This window comes from Myodes glareolus, chromosome 13 (genome assembly GCF_982192425.1).
Source record: "Myodes glareolus chromosome 13, mMyoGla1.1, whole genome shotgun sequence".
Classification (NCBI taxonomy): domain Eukaryota; kingdom Metazoa; phylum Chordata; class Mammalia; order Rodentia; family Cricetidae; genus Myodes; species Myodes glareolus.
The window spans coordinates 47217904-47237924 of record NC_142038.1 but is presented as its reverse complement, the minus strand read 5'-3'; the positions used below and the strand labels follow the sequence as shown (position 1 = coordinate 47237924).

At 41.9% G+C, this 20021-nt stretch overlaps 1 long non-coding RNA gene across 9 annotated transcripts in view; it reads left to right on the top strand.

Annotated features, from left to right (window-relative positions):
• LOC125390391 (uncharacterized) overlaps window positions 1-16221 on the top strand; it is a 38316-nt gene extending 22095 nt beyond the window's left edge. For 7 of the 9 annotated variants that reach the window (XR_007228712.3, XR_007228714.3, XR_007228717.3 and 4 more), the window contains 3 exons: window positions 3659-3930; window positions 4052-4154; window positions 14995-16221. This is a non-coding gene — a long non-coding RNA (uncharacterized LOC125390391). The remainder of the gene's footprint in view (window positions 1-3658; window positions 3931-4051; window positions 4155-14994) is intronic. The other 2 variants (XR_007228713.3, XR_007228710.3) reach the window with 2 other exon arrangements.
• The last annotated feature ends 3800 nt before the right edge of the window (window positions 16222-20021 follow it).

Below are 20021 nucleotides of genomic sequence, written 5' to 3'. Positions count from 1 at the left end.
AAATGGTTATGGGCAATGTACATTGGCTTTTGCTGGCATGATCACTGTCACAGACAGAGAGACACAGCAAGGAAATCTTCTGTGACCCCTGGGGATCTGTCTCTTCTATTTGTTGGAAACAAAAATTCTTCTGGTTTGATCTGGAAACCAAGTGTGTTCAGCTTAAATTACTTTCTGGCCTTGATATTAGCTTATCCATTGCCATTTGCCCAGGACAGTGGGCAGCACCATCCCCCGCCAGACCGCCTGGTAATGATGTCTCATACTCACTGTTCCCAACGCAGTCAGAACTATGTCCCTACCATAACATGCAAACTCGACTTCTACCGAAGTCAGTAATTATGCAGGGTCCTCAGCCTAGGAGGTCAGCAGACATTACAGAGGAGATGAGAAATTTCACCCACTGACAGCAACTTGAACATCTATTATTGCTTAAAACAAAATAAAAGCAGCTCTCTCTCCTCTCTCCTGTGATTTATTCTCTGAGAATGCTGTCGGGACGATGATTGTGGCAGAATAACAGGCTTGTCCATCAGGCTCCTGGCCACCCGTGCTTGTACCCTTCGTCAGGAAGCAGGAAGGAACAGTGTCTAAGTGACCAGACAAGAAAGGGAGTGAGAAATAAAGGAGCTGTTACTACTCTGAGATCTGAGAATGGGTGGCAAGCCTGAGCCAGGGAGGATCGTGCAGGCGAGGAGCTGGGTTGGAACCTGAGTCTTATCCATTTCTGTCTAGAGGACCGAAGGCAGGTCCTTCAGGTCCTCCTAACTTCCGTTATCTGCTTATAACATGAAGATAATAGTTTTGGTTGTGAGCATAGAGGGGAGGGGGACTGACAGGATTGGAGGGAGGAGAAACTGCGGTCTGGTTGGAGAGTAATGTATGAGAGAAGAATTAAAAAACAAAAGCATATCATTGAAATCATTGGTTGTTTGAGCCCAATAAATACACAGCCTTTTAAAACTAAAACTTGCCTTGGTAAATCAACTACTGGTTATATTTCTAAGTGCTTTCCTTTTATTTCTCATAGATTTTTGGGAAACGGTAGAAAGTTCTGGGCGTTCAAAGACCTGTGAGATTTTTGAAGTGCAGTGCCCAAATTGTTAGGGAGACAGTTATCACTATGATGGAGAAAATTAGGTGCCAAAAAACCTGGGAGGCAATCATCCTTCTACCACCCATCAAGCACGCATCCCTGGGCCAAGCTCTGCACAGCTCTGGCATTCTCTTTGGTCGTAAAACAGGAATCCTGAGCGGTTTCTCTATGACGCCTTGCTAGATAACCCAGAAGCAATTCGTTAGTTATGTAATCGAATTGGTGGGGTTATCTGTACAAGGAACTCACCAGTTGGCCTTTGAAGTGGGAGTTCTTCAAAGTGGCTTGTCATCTGAGACACTTTGTACATGTGGCTTTCTGGTGCATCAACAGTCTTCCAATCCTGCAGGTCAGAAGCAGGGCACAGCCGGTTTCGTTTTCATTTTCAGGGGCTCTGAATGCTGCTGCCAATGCAGCTGCCTCCTTCTCCTTCTCTTCCTCCTCCTCCTCTAGGACCTCTATGCCCTCCCTGGTTGATAACTTGGTGTGTAGATCAGTCCGGCTCCTGTTCTTACTGCAGTCCTCGGTCTCTGCTTCTCAAGTGCTGTCCCTGCAGGTGCACAGCCCCATACCCAGCTTCTGGGTGCTTTCTCACATGCAGCCATGGCCGAGAGTATGGCCACAGGGTGAAACACACTGTGCTATCTTGTCCTTAGAAGAGAACCTTACAGATCCTGTCTAGCACCAAGACGAGTTCCTTGTTTATTTGGGGATTTTTTTTATTTACTTGTTCCTAACTGTGCACAGGACTAAGCCCACAGCACAGAGCCCAGAGTACACAGGGCCAGGCTCTACAGTAAGGCCACACGATGGGAAAAGGCGCTCTCAGTGTGGTAGTGAAGTTTAGTGACCCTTTTGCTCTCCATATGTATTCATGGTGTCTAACCTATAGGCCGCCATCACAATAAACTCTCACCCCAGCTTCATCTGTTCCTTTCCTTTCCTATCATGTGGGCAATGATTCTCAGGAAGAAAAAGAGAAAAGATTTCTATTCTTTATGGGAAAAAAATGAATCTTAAAAGAAGCCAGTATGGCATACCAAATAAAGGAAAAGAACAGAAAGCCAGAAAAGGTGTTCTCCAGACAGTAGTTTAGAGGCGATCCTTGGTCTTTCCTGCTCAGCATCACCAGGGATAACTTCCAGTGGATTTTGGGTCTCTTCCTACTATGAAAGGCTGTATCAGGCCCTTCACTATGTAGAGCATCAAGGTGCAAACAGATGGAGCCCACCAGTCGTGGTCACACAGTCTGTACTACACAAAGGAGAAACCAACTCTTTGCTTGCCTGGGAGCCGCAGGGTGTTGGTGGTTCCCGGATGTTGCCACTCGGCATTCTTTTCCAGCAGGGCTAACACAATCATTCCTCTGCTAAAGGCATGATTGCACGAATGGCGCAGATCGCCTTTGCTTCAGAAGGTCAGGCAGCTATTAAATTTCCACTCTTCAATCAGCCTCATGTCTCTTCCCCGAGGACTAGTGTGGGAGATTTTCTCCCCTCGGTGTGAATTGTATTGGGCCTATTATTAAATTTTCCCCCGGTGAATGAGGAAATAAAGGAGACACGAGACACTTAGGAAGTACACATTCCGCATTCTTTTCAGTGTGGCCTAGGAGACGCTGTACAACCAGATTATTTTAGGGCTTGATTTTTTTTTTTTTTTGCATGAGAAAAAATGAGTAGCTTCTATAGACTTATTCACATTTGAAAACATTCAGATGATAATAATTGAAGTAATTAGGAAGCTAGTTTCATCTATGATAATGTCTTCTGAGACACTAGGTACATAATCAGGGGCAGAAGGATGGGTAAGATGGGAAAACCCAGATATATGGAGAACACATCTCTCTGAGTTCTGCTGTTTGCTCTGATGGTTTGCAGAAACAGATTTTCTTGGGGACTCACAGCTCCCCTGTTTCTGACAACATAGCAGCACAACCTGTGTTCCTCCTTAGAATATTCTGAGATTGGGGGCAGCATGCCATTTATTTATTATTATTATTTCTCTGCTGTAGGCATTGAACAGATGGATCACTTCACTATCAAATTTGACTTAAGTTTCCTAACACCCCATCTGAAGGCCATTGCTGTTTCCCTGTTACAAAGAGACAAACTGGAGTTTGAGGAAGTAGCTAAGTTGCTTTTGACAGCTGGGGGTTGGCAGAGACCGGGCTTAGCTCAGGTGGTAGACGTTAGGGCCTGTGTGTTTCGGGCCTGTGCTGTGAGGCATTGCTCCAATCCCACTCTCTTCCTGCCACCCCACTCTAGCCCTGGAAGGCCTCACCAGAACCCCCCCACACACACACCAGAAGTAAGTATTTGTAAAAAAAAAAAATCTTAGAAATTTTAGATACTGCGCCTTCGTTAAGTGATCAGTCATGTGTTCTCATTGACAACTGTCCCCTTTTCACAGCACCCAGATCGTACTTAGAGCTCTACAATCTTTTTGATATTTATCTTAACAAATTTTGACAGTTGACAAGACACGTTCATTCATTTATCTATTCATCCTTCCATCCATCCTTCCACCACCTCTTCATTTCGTCGGCTCTTGCGCCAATAGCTATTGACTACCCAGTAGACGTCAGGCACGGCATCAGAGGCTTGGAACAAACGGTGAGCTTACTGGCTACCCTCATCCCATTGTGAAAACAGCTTAGCCCGGAGACTGAGATTACTCCCAACGCTGCCCCCAATACCGAGCTCTAAAATAATCAAGTATCACAAACAAGCGCAGCGATCTGAGTGCGTCGACTGGGTGCACCTGAATTTGTCCTGGAGAATTTCAGAGGCCTTCCCGCAGAAGATCCGTCGGTCGGGGCTGACAGAAGAAAGGTGCGCAATCCCCAGTAACAGTTATCACTCACGGAGTGTGGCTGCGTACTGGGTTTTGGACTGTTTTTCTTCTACTAACTTAAGAACACTTTAATGTAAACGTAGACACTGTTTTTTTCAGAAATGGTACTTACATGCATGTGCCAGTCTCTGCCCTTCGTGTCGCTGAAGAGGGAGGCACTACAGCAGGCACGGACTTCTGAGGCTGAAGCATAGGAAACATGGCAAGTATGGGAGGCTGGATGCGATGAATACGCAGAGGGGAATGGCTGGGGGCTGCTGAGGTTTTTGATGAGGTTTTAAGAAGCCACTGTCTGTCCTTTTGCTAGGAAAATGACATACTTAGAGCCATCTTTTCAAAATCCTGTTGGCTGTGCCTGAAGAGATGGCTCATCGGTTAAAAGCACTCCCTTTGTATAGAACTCAAGTTTGATTCCCAGCACCCTCATCAAGCGGCTCAAATGCCTGTAACTCTAGATCCAGGGGCACCTTCTTCCGACTCCTGCGGGTACTGCGTTCATGACCACATACCCACACACAGAACCCCATACTTACGCACAATTGAAAATAGTAAATCGTATCTCTTTGGCTGTTGAGATAGAGGAAGGTAGGAATGGTGTTGGGGTTACCAACTAGGGGACTATTGTTCTCTTACAGGAATTTCAAAGATATTTGTGGTCAAGTCCTGTATTCAATTCCAGTTACATAATGTAAAACACGAAGACTTACCGGATAAAATATGTCTTTAATTTATCTCCCTTCTTCACTTACAAGATCTCTACTGGAAAAGTTCAGGCCTTGTTTCTCGCAGTCATTGATTGCACAGGGGCCTGAGGTTGTTCGGATGTGTCGTGTTCACCCGCAGGCACTAGAGCTAAACATCCCAGCAAACTCAGAGGCCCCTGACACAGACAATAGACATTAGGAAGCCCAAACTCAGCAGACTCGGCATTTCTTCAGTTCTGAGTCAGGAAAGAAAAATCAGTAAATTCTGTAAGTCTAAATGAAGAGTTAAAGGGCAACTTTAATAAACGTTGTAACTACAAAGCTGAGGTCTTATTGTGCTAGTATGCCCTTAAATACACAAGAGCCACATAGGCCTTGTATGTACTCAGCCACTCGAGAGGCTTTTCAACTAAATGGAAAAGAGTTAAGGGTTAAACATCTTGTTTGCAAAGATTATACTATTTCAGTGGGTGCTGTGTTAAAAACATTCAGACAGAAAGGAAGATGATCACACACACACACACACACACACACTCACACACACTGAATCAGAAAATGGAGATGCTTGCCCCACCATTTTGGGGGGCTTGGGGTTCACCCCTCTAATTAATTATTGATCTCCAGATTGCTACATTGAATGTTTGAGGTAAAGCTTTTTCATTTTGGGGGAACACATCTTATTCTATTTGGTTCAGTGTCAATATTTGGATTTAAATAAAAAAACAAAATGATCTCATATCCAGTCAGAGTGGCTGGCTGGCTGTTCTAGGAGATAATGGAGTTGAAAGTGATGTTTCTGCATCCCCACACGCTCAAACATGAGGCATGGAAACTAAAAAGCATCAAGCCGAATGAGATTGTAACTCTGTGGGATCCCAGACAGCTGGGTCTTCCGACAAGGTCAGGGCCTCCTACTAGATCTCCAAGAATAAGCAACACCTCATTTGAAGTAATGTATTTATGGGTACAGCGCTTCTGGGAACATGTTCTCCTCAGACTGTCACACAGTCCTCTTAGAAGGGCGGGGATAATACTGTAAGTTCCACTTCAGGGTTAGAGGGAAATAGAAACTCAGCAAACTACAGGGCAGAAAGGGCCAGAACGAGGTAAGGCTCAGTAGCAATCCTTTGGCACAGATCAACTCTGAGGTGTTTGCTCAGTGAGCAGCATTCTCCTCCCTCTCCTGACTCTCTCTCTCTCTTTCTCTGTCTGTCTTTCATCCTCACTCAACTCTCTCCCTTTCTTTTTTTCCCCTTCTCGGTCTGTGCTTATGAAACACTTCTCTGAATAACCCTACTGTGGTAGTCGCCGATGAGAGAACCCAGGCAATAAGCCAGATAACCCGAGCCAAAACAAAACACAACTGTTCCTAGAAACGAGAAGACTAGAATTTCTGAGCCAAATGTTAATAGTGGTGAGCCAGAATTCAGATAATTGAGGTAAATATGGTTTGTTTTGTCTGTTTGACTTAATTAGCTGAAAAATATCCTTATTTCTATTTATATCTGGGTGCTGGAACTCCAACCCACAAGATAGTCAGTACTTCTCTGGAGAATTCATTTCAGTGATCAATTGCGTTCTTGATCACTAATTATAAAAAGTGCTTGGAAGGTTGAATGACATCATATGTTGAATTGCACCACATATGGGGAACCATCAGTGAGAATTATCAGAGTTTATTTTATGGTGGAAATTGAAGTGTTAGGTGCAAGGGTAAGAACTGGAGTGTAGGAGGGGCTAGCAGGGAACCAATAACTGTGACATATTTGCCATTGCAGTGTATTCAGCAAAAGGAGTCATGGCACTTGGCAATAGCATCAACATTCTCTGCTTGAGCCACATAGAGTTTACAGGTCCATGTTACCAGAAAAATGGGGCTAATCTTGCACCCCAGCCTTAGCACACATATGCAAGCTTTTGAGTGTCCATAGATACAGCAGGAAGCCTTCACCACTTGATAAGGAGGGGATTCCCTTTCCATCTCATTGTTGCTGACTTCATCAAGCAGGAAGTCTGAGTTTGGAGTTAAGTTTTTAACATTTGATAATAATGCCAGCCTCTACCTAAAATAAGCAGTGGATAAACTTAGGATCTTAGGGGGACACCCAATAAATCAAATTTATTCTTTTATATTTGGTTTATAGAACTGTTTACTAAATAAAATAATAATATAAGATTTCCTTTTAAATAAGCTTTAGTCAAAAGAGGAGGTTTCAAATGAATATAAACATTATACAAGTATTTTAAAAAATAAAGATAATATGGTTTGTTGTTTAAAATTTAAAAAAATCCTAGCCGTAATATTAAAATAATCAAAGCTTAGAAACCATATAATCAAAGAAGCTGTAGCTGTCCTACATGGTCACATGGCATCTTGGCCTTAAATTTAATGTTATCCAAGGCTCCCTGTCCAAAGAGAATGGAGAGATGACAGAGGTAGCTGTCTCAAACCATCATCAGAGAGTCTATATCAGCAATGCAAGTGTGTGTGTGTATTGACCACACACACAAAACCAGAGACAAGCTTCTTAGTGTGAGAGATTTGGGCCTGTAACTTTCTTTAGTGATAACGTGGTAGCTAAGTGTAGAGAAGAAATACTCTATTTTAAATGCCTCTAATGTTTTTAAGTTGCCAGTTCTAAAAGATTCTAATAACTGTGAAGCCTCAGATTTGGTTGGTTTGGTCTTAGTTTTTCACCTATAGACCATTCCATGTCTTTTGTACATGTCACTTCCTTGGTAGTAAAACAGGACAAACCAATGAAGCAGTCATTTCTTATTGCAAGAGTTCTCTAGCCACTGATCAGTTTGATTTAGCTGGTATTAAAAATGCAAAACCCTCATGGGAGAGCTATTCCTCCCCACACACTATGGGAGAGATGACCCCACTCCTCACCACTGGCCTAGGAGAGTTGGCTCCACCCCACAACTGAGGGGGCAGGCCCAGTAGCCCAGACTGACCAATTCAACTACTATGCAGAAACACATCCTGGGCCTTAGGTTGTCCCAACTGGTATCTACCCCATCAATGACCTGTTTGAAGATATTGGTCCTGAGGAATGATAGTGGTGGGATCCCCATGACTCGAGATAACAGCAGACTATCTAAGAGGAGTTTAGGCGAGGGTCAAGTGATTGTGTGTCAGAGGCCTTGAACCAGACCAATGACTCATTGCAATGAGCATTTGTATGGGGGACTGACTGCACGAAAGGGTAGACTGTGTGTCACACCTCAACAGCCAGTGCCACTAGGAAGAATGAAGAGGTGTCGGAGAGATGGGAAACACAGGAGAGCAATGTGGTTTTTGTGTTTGTTTTGTTTTAACAAATTTTAGGGGAGTTTCCTTGGGGATGCTACAGGGGTGAGGGACAAATAGGGAAGGATTGAGAGGTGAGCAGAATTGAGGTGAATGATGTAGCATTCCCAAAGAATCAACAAAGAATTAGGTGTTTTATGGTGTAGGAGGGTCTTCTTTCTATGTGTTGCTTTCATTGGTTAAATAAAGAGGCTGCCTTGGCCTTTTGATAGGACAGCAGCTTATATAGGTGGAGTAGACAGAACAGAATGCTGGGAGAAAGAAAGCAGAGTCAGGCTGACGCCATGGTTCTCCTCTCTGAGACAGACACTGGTTACACTCATGCCAGTAAGCCACAGTCAAGTGGCAATACAGATTATTAGAAATGGGTTAATCTAATATGTGAGAGTTAGCAAATAAGATATAATGGACCAGGCAGTGTTTAAATGAATAATTTCCGTTAATTATTTCAAGTAAAGCTAGCCGGGAGCCAGGTGGTGGGTAGCAGCCCACCACTCTTCTTTACTACAGAGTGGCACCCAATTATTTAACCAATGAAAGCAACACATAGAAAGAAGACCCTCCTACACCAGTTGTATATGCATATGTATAAATATATGCATAATTCATATGCATATATAATAAAAATTCAAAGCTTTGTAAATATACTTGGTTTTTGCCTCTGGATTCTCTTGATCTATGCCTTAAAAACATCAGTCCTAAGTCTTCTTATTGTTGATATTTCATTATTATCTGTGTCCCATCTACAGAGCCACCAAAATGCCTAATTCATATCATTGTAACTGAACAGTCAAGAGACTTTTCTCCCTAGCTCTGTTCTTTATTGATTCATTCTGGGAAGAATTGTTAAATATTATTTCATTGCATACCAGAGCTAACTCTATCAATAAGCTACATGCTCATGCTTAATGGGAGAAATTGATACTAGTTGGTTATGTATATACCCAAAGGTATATCCTATTTGGTGTTAATGGCAACTTATATTTGAATGTACAATCATTCTTGCTCCAAAACAGACTCTGTGCTTTCTCTTATCACTTTGCCACCAAACGTTATCATACTTTCATGCATACAATGGACACTTGATAAATATGTTGCATTAATACATTCATCAGTACAACACTATTAGTCAATATAATTGCTAATCACTGATACAATAATATATTATTACTCCAGAAAAGTAATAATAAATATTATTTAAATAAATTTTAAATAATAATTAAAATATTATTTAAATAAATTTTAAATAATAATTGAAAGAATACACACAATTTCTATCCTTTCCCACATTCATGTTTTGAGTCTTGTATTTCTGCTGATCCAGAAATCCATTTAGTACTTCCGTGGAGGGAGCAGGGAATGGAGACAGAAAGAAGGTATCAGAAAAATATCTTAAAAATCAACTTTTGAAAGAGAAAAAGAGTTAAGACTGAAATGTTCATCAAAGAACGTTGAAGAGAGAGGCTAACAAGAACTCTGAAATGCAAACTAAATGAGTACAGGTAAAAGTCTCAAGCAGGTCCCCAAGAAGGGTGTGAAGAGTTAAGAAACAGGTGTTTGAAGAGCCCAATTAGAGGAAGTCAGACAGTAATTTGAACTGATTTTCTCAGTAAAAACTGCAGGGGGAAGCTACTTGGAGGAGGCTTCTGCCCAACAACACTTAGTTCTTTTCCTTCTATGCTTTAGGACAAGACACATTGCTTCCACAGTAAGCTGTGCAGAAAAAGCTTCCATCTAAACCATTGAACAGACAGAGAGAAAGGGTTTTAAAGGCCATCCGGTGCCGAAACAGCCACTCTTTCCTCCTCTGTCCTAGTTTCCTTCCATAGAGAGAAAAAAGGAGGAAGTAGTTTCTAGGGGCATTTCTCTCGTGGAGAAGCTTGCTTTCCACAGCGTCCTCAACCTGCCCAGCTCCCCTCAGAGAGCATTTGCCTGCCTGGTGCATGCCGTGAGCAAGCATATTTGGAGAGCATTTCACAGGAAGGCGGGGTGAATAGCACATCTGATACTGTGGTTTAGTGGGTGGAACAGCACGGGTAAATTATCAGGATGGCTCCAAATAAATTCATGGGTAGGTTGTAGAAGGTTAAGTCTGATGTCAAAAAGCGACCAACTATTTGATAAATACAATTGAATGAGCCAATGAATTTGCAAATGAACTTCAGAATTAAGGCCAAGACACCATGTGACCATGTAGGACAGCCACGGTTCCTTTGATTATAACTGTAATCTTCAAATTTTGGTCATTTTAGTATTATGGCTATGATATTTTTTGTCAAATTTTCAATATTAAGTGCTTTTATCCTCATTTTTAATATTTCTATTCACTTGACACCTCCTCTTTTGACTAAAGCTTATTTAAAAGGAAATCTTACATTATTATTTAAAATGTGAAACAGTCCTATAAAGACAAATGTAAAAGAATGAATTTGATTTATTGGGTGTTCCCCTAAGATCCCAAGCTTATCTACTACTTATTTTAGGTAGAGGCTGGCATTATTATCAAATGTTAAAAACTTAACTCCAAACTCAGACTTCCTGCTTGATGAAGTCAGCAACAATGAGATGGAAAGGGAATCCCCTCCTTATCAAGTGGTGAAGATTTCCTGCTGTATCTAAGGACACTCAAAAGCTTGCATATGTGTGCTAAGGATGGGGTGCAAGAGTAGCCCCATTCTTCTGGTAACATGGACCTGTAAACTGCATTTGACTCAAGAGGAGAATGTTGATGCCATTGCCGAGCGCCATGACTCCTTTTGCTGAATACACTGCAATGGCAAATATGTCACAGTTATTGGTTCCCTGCTAGCCCCTCCTACACTCCAGTTCTTACCCTTGCACCTAACACTTCAAGTCCCACTATAAAATAAACTCTGATGGTTCTCACTGATGGTTCCCCATATGTGGAGCAATTCAACATATGATGTCATTCAACCTCCCGAGCACTTTTTATAATTAATGATCAAGAAAGCAATTGATCACTGAAATGAATTCTCCTGAGAAGGACTATATTGAGGGTGGGAGTTCCAGAACCCAGATATAATAGAAATAATGACAACCAATGATCCAATCTATCACTGGAGTTTGTTTTCTGAATTTTGTATAAATAGTGTATGATTCTGTTTCATTTCTTTGACCTAGTGCAATGTCTTTGGCTGTGTTTACAGGTAATTCATCTTCTTCGATTATCTAGTGATACTTTTTGTGTGGATATGACAGTTACTTCATTCTCCAGTTTCTCTTGTGATTTTCCCAATTTCAGGGCCACTATAAATGAGACTGCTGTAAACCTTTGCCTACAATTTTCCTATGGGCATAAGTATTCACTTCACTTTTAAGAGTGTGAATGTTGGGTCACCTTGTAAGTTTACATAGAAGAATTTATCAAATTATTTTCCAAAGTGCCTGTTCCAGTTTGAATTCCTCCCAGGAATGTAGGAAAGTACTAGGTGTTCTGTATCTTTATCAACACTTGAGGCACACAACACTTTGTGTATGTGTGCACATGTGTGTGTACGTGCATGTCTGTGTGCCTGTGCACATGTGTGCACACATGTGCATGTGTGTTTGTGTGTATGTGTGACAGTCTATGTGTGCATCTCCGTGGAGGCCAGAGGACAATCACAAGTGTTCTTCACTTTTGCTCTATAAGACAAGTCTACAGGATGTCTTACTGACCTGGAGTTTGCCAAGAATACTAGGCTGGTTGGCCAGGAAACTCCAGGTATCCAGCTCCAGAGACCCAGGTCTCCATCTCCCCAGTCCTGGGTTTACTAGCACTTGTAGACACTCTGGGCATTTTTATGTGGGGTTCTGGGAGTTAAATTCAGATCGTCATTCTTGCATGGCAAGCACTTTACCAACAAACCATCTCCCCAGACAGTGTTGTGTTCTTATTTTTTACTATCTCAGTTTATGAGTGAGGAAGCCAAGGTTTACAAAGAACAAGTAAATCACCATAACCCTTGTATATGCAAAACTAAGAATGAGGACTTAACCCCAGGATGGTTCCTAAGGTTTAACCCAAGGGCCCTGAGGTTGTGCGCCATTGTGGGACATGGTGTTTTATTTGAGAAGCTGTGTTTCTGTGTGCAACTGTTTTTGCAAACATAGGCCCCAATACAGCCCTCTTCATATTTCAAAGCTAGAGGTGCAGTACATCACTGAGTGTGTGGAGAAGCTGGACGATGGCGTCCGTGGGAAGAGCTCCAGTTCTGAAGGGACCCACAGGAGAAGGCTGGTAGGAGGATTAAAGATGGTGAATTGAATTTCTCCTGCATAAAAAAAGTACTGAAGGCAGAACCAAGGCCCACATTCTGTCCCTATGACCTTTTATTTCCTTCCTGCCTTTTCCTCCCACATGGTCATCAATGCTTTTGCTCAAGAAAATGCCAGATCTTTTGTACCATTTCTACAGATTTGAATAGAGAAATAATTTTTGCTTTCCTTTTCCCTCAAATTTATTATTTTTATTTTTTATTTTTCTTACCCTTGACCTATGGTCTTAGAGAAATTTAATCTGTGATGCATATTCCCAACCACAGTAAAGCCACAGAGGAACTTGAGAGGCTGACAGACAAGCTCATTCATGAAGCACATGATTAGAGATACAGACAAGCATACCCATGCACACGAGCCTGTACACACACACACACACACACACACACACACACACACACACACACGTTGACTATATTTATTAAACCACATATGGATCATTGACGTGGAATTCCAGCATCTGCTGATAATTTGTTTCAATTATGTTTCTTGGACTTTTGACCGAGTTTATTCACAGGCCCACTTGGATAAACTGTACTCAGTTGATAATAAACTGGAAATAGGAGATGTTGAGACTCAGATACTGAGAGGCAGTTGCTCCTCCTAAATGGGTTAATTTCCATGTTTAAAGGTCAGAATTGGAAACTGTCCCCCTGTGGTCCCACCAAGTCTCAGCTGCCTGCCTGTGAATGTGCTGGCCTCATTTCTCTGCCATCTCCCTCCTTTTCCCTAGACAAACTCTTTTCCACTTGGGAAGGTACTTTGATTGAATATGCAGTATCTTTTAAAGTCAAATAGGAGAACTCAAGTTTTGCTGGGGTATTCCTTCTTCAAAAGTACACTTCACAACAGGATTTTCCATATTTCCTTAAAGGCTTCAGGTCGGCAAGTACATTGTAGGTGGTGAGAGAAGTTGATAAAAGATGGGACCTGTGGAATCTGCCCTTCCTGTGCATCTCAGGGAGTCTGCTTTTTGCTTCTTTGCCATCTCTTCCAGGAGGCATATTCTGCTTCTCTTATATGTATGTGCCTAAATCTTCTATCACGTCTAGAGAAAAATGGAACGGAATTTCTTCCTAATGCTGTTCTTAGAGATAGAGTCTAGACAGATTTACATCCATGCGGGAGGAAATGATAAACGTATGTGCTAGCTAGGGTTTCATCAACTTTCACAAGATAGGGTCCTTTAGGAAGAGGGGACCTCTGCTGTGAAGGAGCCCCCACCAGGTTGGCCTGTGGGCAGTATTTTGGAGATTTTCTTGATTAACGATGGATGCACTAGACCCAGTCCATTCTGGTGCTATCAGAACCCACCCTGGGTGCTAGAAGAAAGCAAGATGAGCAAGTCATGAGGAACAAGCCAGTCAGCAGCATTTTCTATGGCCTCTGATTCCATTTCTGCCTTCAGATTCTTGTCCTGTTTGCGTTTCTGTCTTGGCTGTGACATGGAAGTTCCAGCTGAAAGAAACCCTTCCCTCTACAAGTTGTTTTTAGTCATGCAATGGAAACCCTAAGGCAGAAACTGGTACCAGGATCATGGGTGTGCTATATATAAAACCTTAGGTTCTCTGGAGAAGTACAGTAGCATTTGAACTTTGTGCTGGAAAAACCATTGAGTGCTCAGAGCTCAATGGGCTGATATAGGGAAGCTTAGGAGGTAAGAATGTTGAGAGCAATGTGGATAATGGAGGCCTGGCTTGTGACATTTCAGAGGGAGGCAAAGACTCTACTAGGGCCTTTGTGTGATATTCTGAACTAAGAGACACTAAAGTGAAACCTTTTCTTTGCTGGGACCATACATACTGGTCAGCTAGGACTAAGAGGTAGTGATGATTAAGAAGAGACTACCAGCACTGGAGAGATGACTCAACAGTTAAAAGCATTGACTGCTCTTCTAGAGGACCTGGGTTCAATTCCCAGCACCTACATGACAGCTCACAACTGTCTATAACTCTAGTTCTAAGGAATCCAACACTCTACATAGATAAACATGCAGGCAGGTCACTAATGAAATAAAAATTTAAAAAAAAACTCATTGACAGGCAGTGGTGACCCATGCCTTTAATCCCAGCACTAGGGAGACAGAGGTAGGAGGATTTCTGTGATTTCAAGGCCAGACTAGTTTATAGAGCTAAATCTAGGACACTCAGGGATACACAGAGAAACTCAAAAAAATAAAAAATAAAAAATAAACAAAACCAAAACATAACAACAAAGTACCAGCTTTATTGAGGTAAAAATTTTGGGAAATGTTTTGTCAGGGTCAGTGCCTGGAAGCTATGGTCCAGATGGGGCCACATCTGTGCACTGTGTGGATAGCTGATCTTTATAATGTGTAAGAGTCTCCCAGGTTGTACTGGTCCTGAAGATATGAGGGGGAAATATAGCCCAGCTAGGATTGAAGGAATCATGGAGAGAAGTTGAGGCTTGATACTTTGTGACTGAGTCTCTGAAGAGATTGCAGGAGAAAGTAGCCCAGTTGCAGGAGAGACCCCAGAATTATGGAGCTGTCAGTACCATGGGGTGACCATCAAGAACAGCGGCAGCTGTGAACAAGCAAAACTGCCCATGCTATGGATGGCAGAACTGGAGAAATAGGACTCTTTGGAGCTCAGAGGACCTGAGTGGTTCCCAGGCAATAAGTACTGAATGTTTAACACTGTTAGACAGTGATTTTTCTTTGACTTGATTTTGACTGTGCTCTTGAAATGAGGAAATATTTAACCTATTGTTTGATTTTACAGGCGCAAACCAGAAGTAGCACCCTTCCATGGCCTCAACTTAAGTTCCTGCCTCCAGGGTTCCGCTCCTTTTGGATTCCTGCCCTGACTGATGGACAGAGATGTGGAACTATAGCTGGAATAAAGGCTTTCCTACTCAAGTTGCTTTCGGTCATAGCTTTTATTCCAGCAGTAGAAACCCTAGCTCTGACAATGCAATGGAAGAAAATGTAAAAAAAATATTTTTGTTGCCTAGGGTAAGAAAGTGCTTATTGAACAAAATGTCAAAGGCATAATGAGAAATTTCTAAAAAAGATTACTGCATTTATCTTAAAAATGATAATTTCTGTTTAGTGAAGAGCAACATGAATACTTAGATGATAAGTAGGAAAGTATTTGTCAAACTGAAATTGGCAAGATATTTCTGACTTATGTTATCAAAAAAAATCTTACATATCATCAAGATAACAATCGCAGACCCCCCAAAGAACATAAATATGAATAGACCACCTCAGAAAGGTACTGAAAAGACCATAGCATGGAAAACATGCTCAATCTTGCTTTGGTTATGATGTATTAGTTAACTGGAAAAAATTTAACTCAGAGGAGTTTCAAAGCTGGTGGTGTGGGAAATCCTGACTTCTGATATTGCTGACTGACAAGACAGTCAGGGAAGTCACATAGCACAATTTGGTCAAACCAAGTCTATATAATTCTATTATTAAGTAAGTCTATTAAAAATGCTCATGGAAAAACATATTCTCAAAAAGATCTATAAAGGTTTGTATATAAAGATGGGAAGATAGTCTTATTTGTGGTGGCAATGATCCGAAGGAACCCTGGTTGTCCATCATTGAAAAAGATGAGGGACACAATGACAGAAATGTGATCACACAGCAATTACAGGAAACAGATTGGATGTTTATTTGGAGCAATAAAATAATAAATGAACAAGTTATAATCCAAGACAATCTACGTAAGTCTAATACCACCACACATACAAATGTTATTATATTATTTTACATGTGAAGAAAATATGCAAATTAAATACATTCAGTTAGAATAATTGGAAAAGACCAGCAATTAGAAACAGGATTAAGTAGAAATACATACATCACAAAAAAGCATTTTTTCAAGGACCAGTGGTAATATTGTACCATGAATCAGAGTGTTACTAATTCAAATATCTGTCCCAAATCTATCACAAACAAATGAATAAATAAGTTGCTTAATTCTCAGATTTCCTCAAAACGGGTTCTTAAACAGGGCATGACTGTCTTCCTTACTTCCAATTATTCCTTCTTGGAGTCCTAAAACACACTCAACATATGCTAGAACACTGGGAAAAAAATGATGGTGTCTTGTTCTCCCTCTCAATCTCATGGAGAAGTGTTTATTATCTTATGATTGATGACATATTAACCTTTGTACAGCACAAATCTCATGATGTACGTATTTGTTTGGATTGTATGATTTCAGGCTCAGGCTATATGAATGTCTGTGATGTCCATCACAAACCAACATGTTTTTGTTTCTCATTTGTTTTCCAACTAACAAATCATCTAGAAGAAACTTAAGATCCATCAACAAAGGAATGGTCAAATATCTGGAATTCATACTTACAATAGACTGTGCAGCCACAGAAAGAAATACAGTTCTTAATCACTAGTATCTAGACATACCATTAAATAAAAAAAAAATCAGACAAGAAAATAGGAAGTAATATGCTGTAATTTGTGTTAAAAGACACCATTTCTTCATATTTTTAAAGATTAAGGTGTTTTGAACGTACTGACTGCTTTAATCTTGGGCATCAACATATTAAAAACTAGTCATGTGCTAAAGAGTTAGGCCTTGTTCAGAATTCTCACTTTTTTGTAAAAAACATCAATATGAAAAGAACAACCAGGCTCATTAATAATAGCTAAAATGTGCCTGAGACTATGGAAACTAGGAGCCTTGACTTCAAAACAAGCATCAGAACTTGTGCAGCAGATAAACATGACCCCCGCAGCAGCCCCCTCAGGGAGCAGGTGCTACTGATGATCCTGCTTGGGGTTTTCCAAAAGAGGATTTACTACTGGGGTCCAGTGAGATTGTGGGTAAAATTCAGAGGACCCACAGTGATGTGGGATTCCCCCTGTGAATACCATTGGTTAATAAAGAAACTGTCTTAGGCCTGTGATAGGGTAAAGTAGAGCTAGGTGGGGAGAACTAAACTGAATGCTGGGAGAAAGAAGGAGGAGTCAAAGAGAAACCATGGAGCCACAGTCAGAGATAGACAGGCTGAAATCTTGTCAGTAGGTCACAAGCCTCAGGGTAAAATATATAAAAAAAATGAAGATGGGTTAATTCTAGATGTAAGAGCTAGCTAGCAATATGCTTAAGTAATTGGCCAAGCAGTGATTTAGTTAATACAGTTTCTCTGTGGTTATTTCTGGTCTGAGCTGCCAGGCTGCCGGGAAACAAACAAGTGACCTCCTACAGCATGACAGACTTGGAGGAAAAACAAATTACTAGCAATGTCTACATGAACTTTCATTTTCTCTCCAGTTATGAAAGTGTCAGTAACGCTTATAATTTCATACCCAACAGAAATTCCAAGCCTCTTCTTATGTGGTCATTTCCTTATCACGTTTCTGAGTTGGGATTTTGGAGAGTAGACACCTTAGCGCTTTCTGCTTAGTGTGTTAAAGAAGCAAGCAATTTCCTGGATGACAAGTTTGATATTCTGACAAATATATCCGGTGTAATTGACTCCTTTACAGCCCTGTACATTTTCTTAGATGGTCTTAAAATTTAATTTGAGGTGGCATTCAGGTGCTTTTCTGAATGTGAATGCTTCACAAACATGGGAGTTTAGCTCATCAGCAAACAGGCCCAACTCTAGCAGAAGAAAGACAATGATAGTGCTTTACAGCCACATTTTTAGATTTGTTTATATTATTGTATGTGTGTGCTTTGCTCATGTATATCTGTGCACTATATGCTTGCCTGGTATCCAGAAGGTAAGAAGGGAGCATCACAATCCTTGACCCTGGAGTTATAGACACTTGTGAACTTCCACGCAGATGCTGGGAATCAAACCGAGATCCTCTGCCAGAACTAATGTTCTTAACTGCTGAGCCATCTCTCCCCATCCATATTTCTTTTTTTGACAAAGATGCCATCTTGAACAGGTTTGGCTAATTGCAAAGATCAAAAATTCTCTCAAAAGATGAATTTATGCCAAAGTCAGATGCACTTTTGGTGCCTCTGTCACAAAACTAGAGTTCTGCACCCAGAATGATCAGGTTTTCGAGTACAGCGCAGAACCTACCAGCAAACCGTCCATGCATTTAGCCAACACTGCTGAGTGTCAGCTCTGTCTGAGGCAGACCTGTCCTGGCGGGTCTGATGTGCCATGGAAGGTGATGTTGGTGTTTTAATGGAAGGAAGCAGACACAGAACGTTGGGGAAATTGATGCTAGACAACACGAGACTTACAAATCTCACGTGATGAAGCTTAGTTGGGGCGATATTCTCAGCTAGACAATGAAAGGACAGCATGGTGATGAGTTGTTTGCTATTAACATCGCATTGCTTCCATTCAGGCCCTGCTATCTCTGTGACCTCACCCCAAGCATAGCATCATTGATTGAGAAGATTTGCTTTTTAAGAAAGCAAGCATTCCTAACGCAGTCCTCAGAAACAAGCACAGACTGTTGAAGATTTTAATAGCATTCTCGAAGAAGTTTATTCCTTGACATTGCCCATCAGCTCTTTAGACTACAGTGCAAAAGTTGTTACTCATTATCCATATCTGTAAGGGCTGAAGTTAAAGGGCCAGCAAAGCTGGTGTCCTAGATGTCGTTGTTCTACCTTACATCCCGTGAGAAGGTAGGGCATTGGGGGTGGAAAAATGGAAAGGAAGTATCTCAGAATTGATGGATGAGGCGCTTTTCAGTCAGAAGAGAATGGTTTCCTAAAGGGCAAAGATGGGTCCTAGGCTGAAGTCTATGGAAAGACTACTGCATGCGAAACCTGGCCCATTTGACTAGAACACTGTGTGAATCAGAGGGCGAAGTCCCTCCCTCATGGAGCCCCAACTAGTAGGGAAGGGACACCATAAAGGGTAAATAAAGATAAGTTTGTGCAAGCAGTGGTTGCTCTGAAGAAAATAAGCAGGGTGATATGACTGTGCGGGCATGTGGGGAAATTTAACGGGAGACTGAGCAGTCTCATCTGTATTTTCAAAAGCTGCTTTGCCTGCTGTGTAGGCAGCGTGTGGGGTGAGGGGGTGTGGATAAGAACAGAAGGGGGAAATGAGCAGCAGGGAAACTAATACATGGATGTTGGAAGAGATGCTGGCGTTATGGACTGAACAGTGGAGATCGGGGTGCCGGTGAGAGATGCAGGCGGACAGTGAGTCAGACGGAACAGGAAAAGTAGGCACAAAAGACAAATATGAGCAAAGGATGGGACTCTCAGGCAGAAAGGACACTGCAGGCACATTCTGGTTCAACCCCTTTAATTCTGCAGATGAGGAGACCAGGTCCCGGGGGAGAAAGCGGCTTGCCTAGAAACTGGGTAGTGTCTAAACTTTCTGGTCTGCTAGCATCTATTACAGTGACCGGAGGAGGAGGAGGAAGACTGTAAGGCAGGAAAGACAGATGAGGGAGGAGTGAGGACAGAGGCAGAAACAGTCAAGAGAAACCAAAGTGCGGAGAGAGGAAAATGATGAGAGATGAAGATGAATGGGATCAGGCTGCGAGATGAAGGAGAGGATGGAGGGAGCCTTGTTGCTGGGTTAGCTGGGCTGATGTTTTCTAGTTGAGGTTTGGTGTAGTAGACCATTGCCTGGTTCACCGCAGCACACTGGGCACCCAGGGCAGCAGTTGGAGCAGCTGCCAGCACCACCTGAGTCAAAGGAACAACGGCAGGGGAAGTGCAGATGTGCAGGAAGTCCCCGGGGTCGGAACCAGGTTAGTTGAGATCACATTGTTCTCGTCCACCTCTTGGGAGACTCTGTCATCCTAGGGCAGTCCTGGGACGGGCACACCGTGTATATC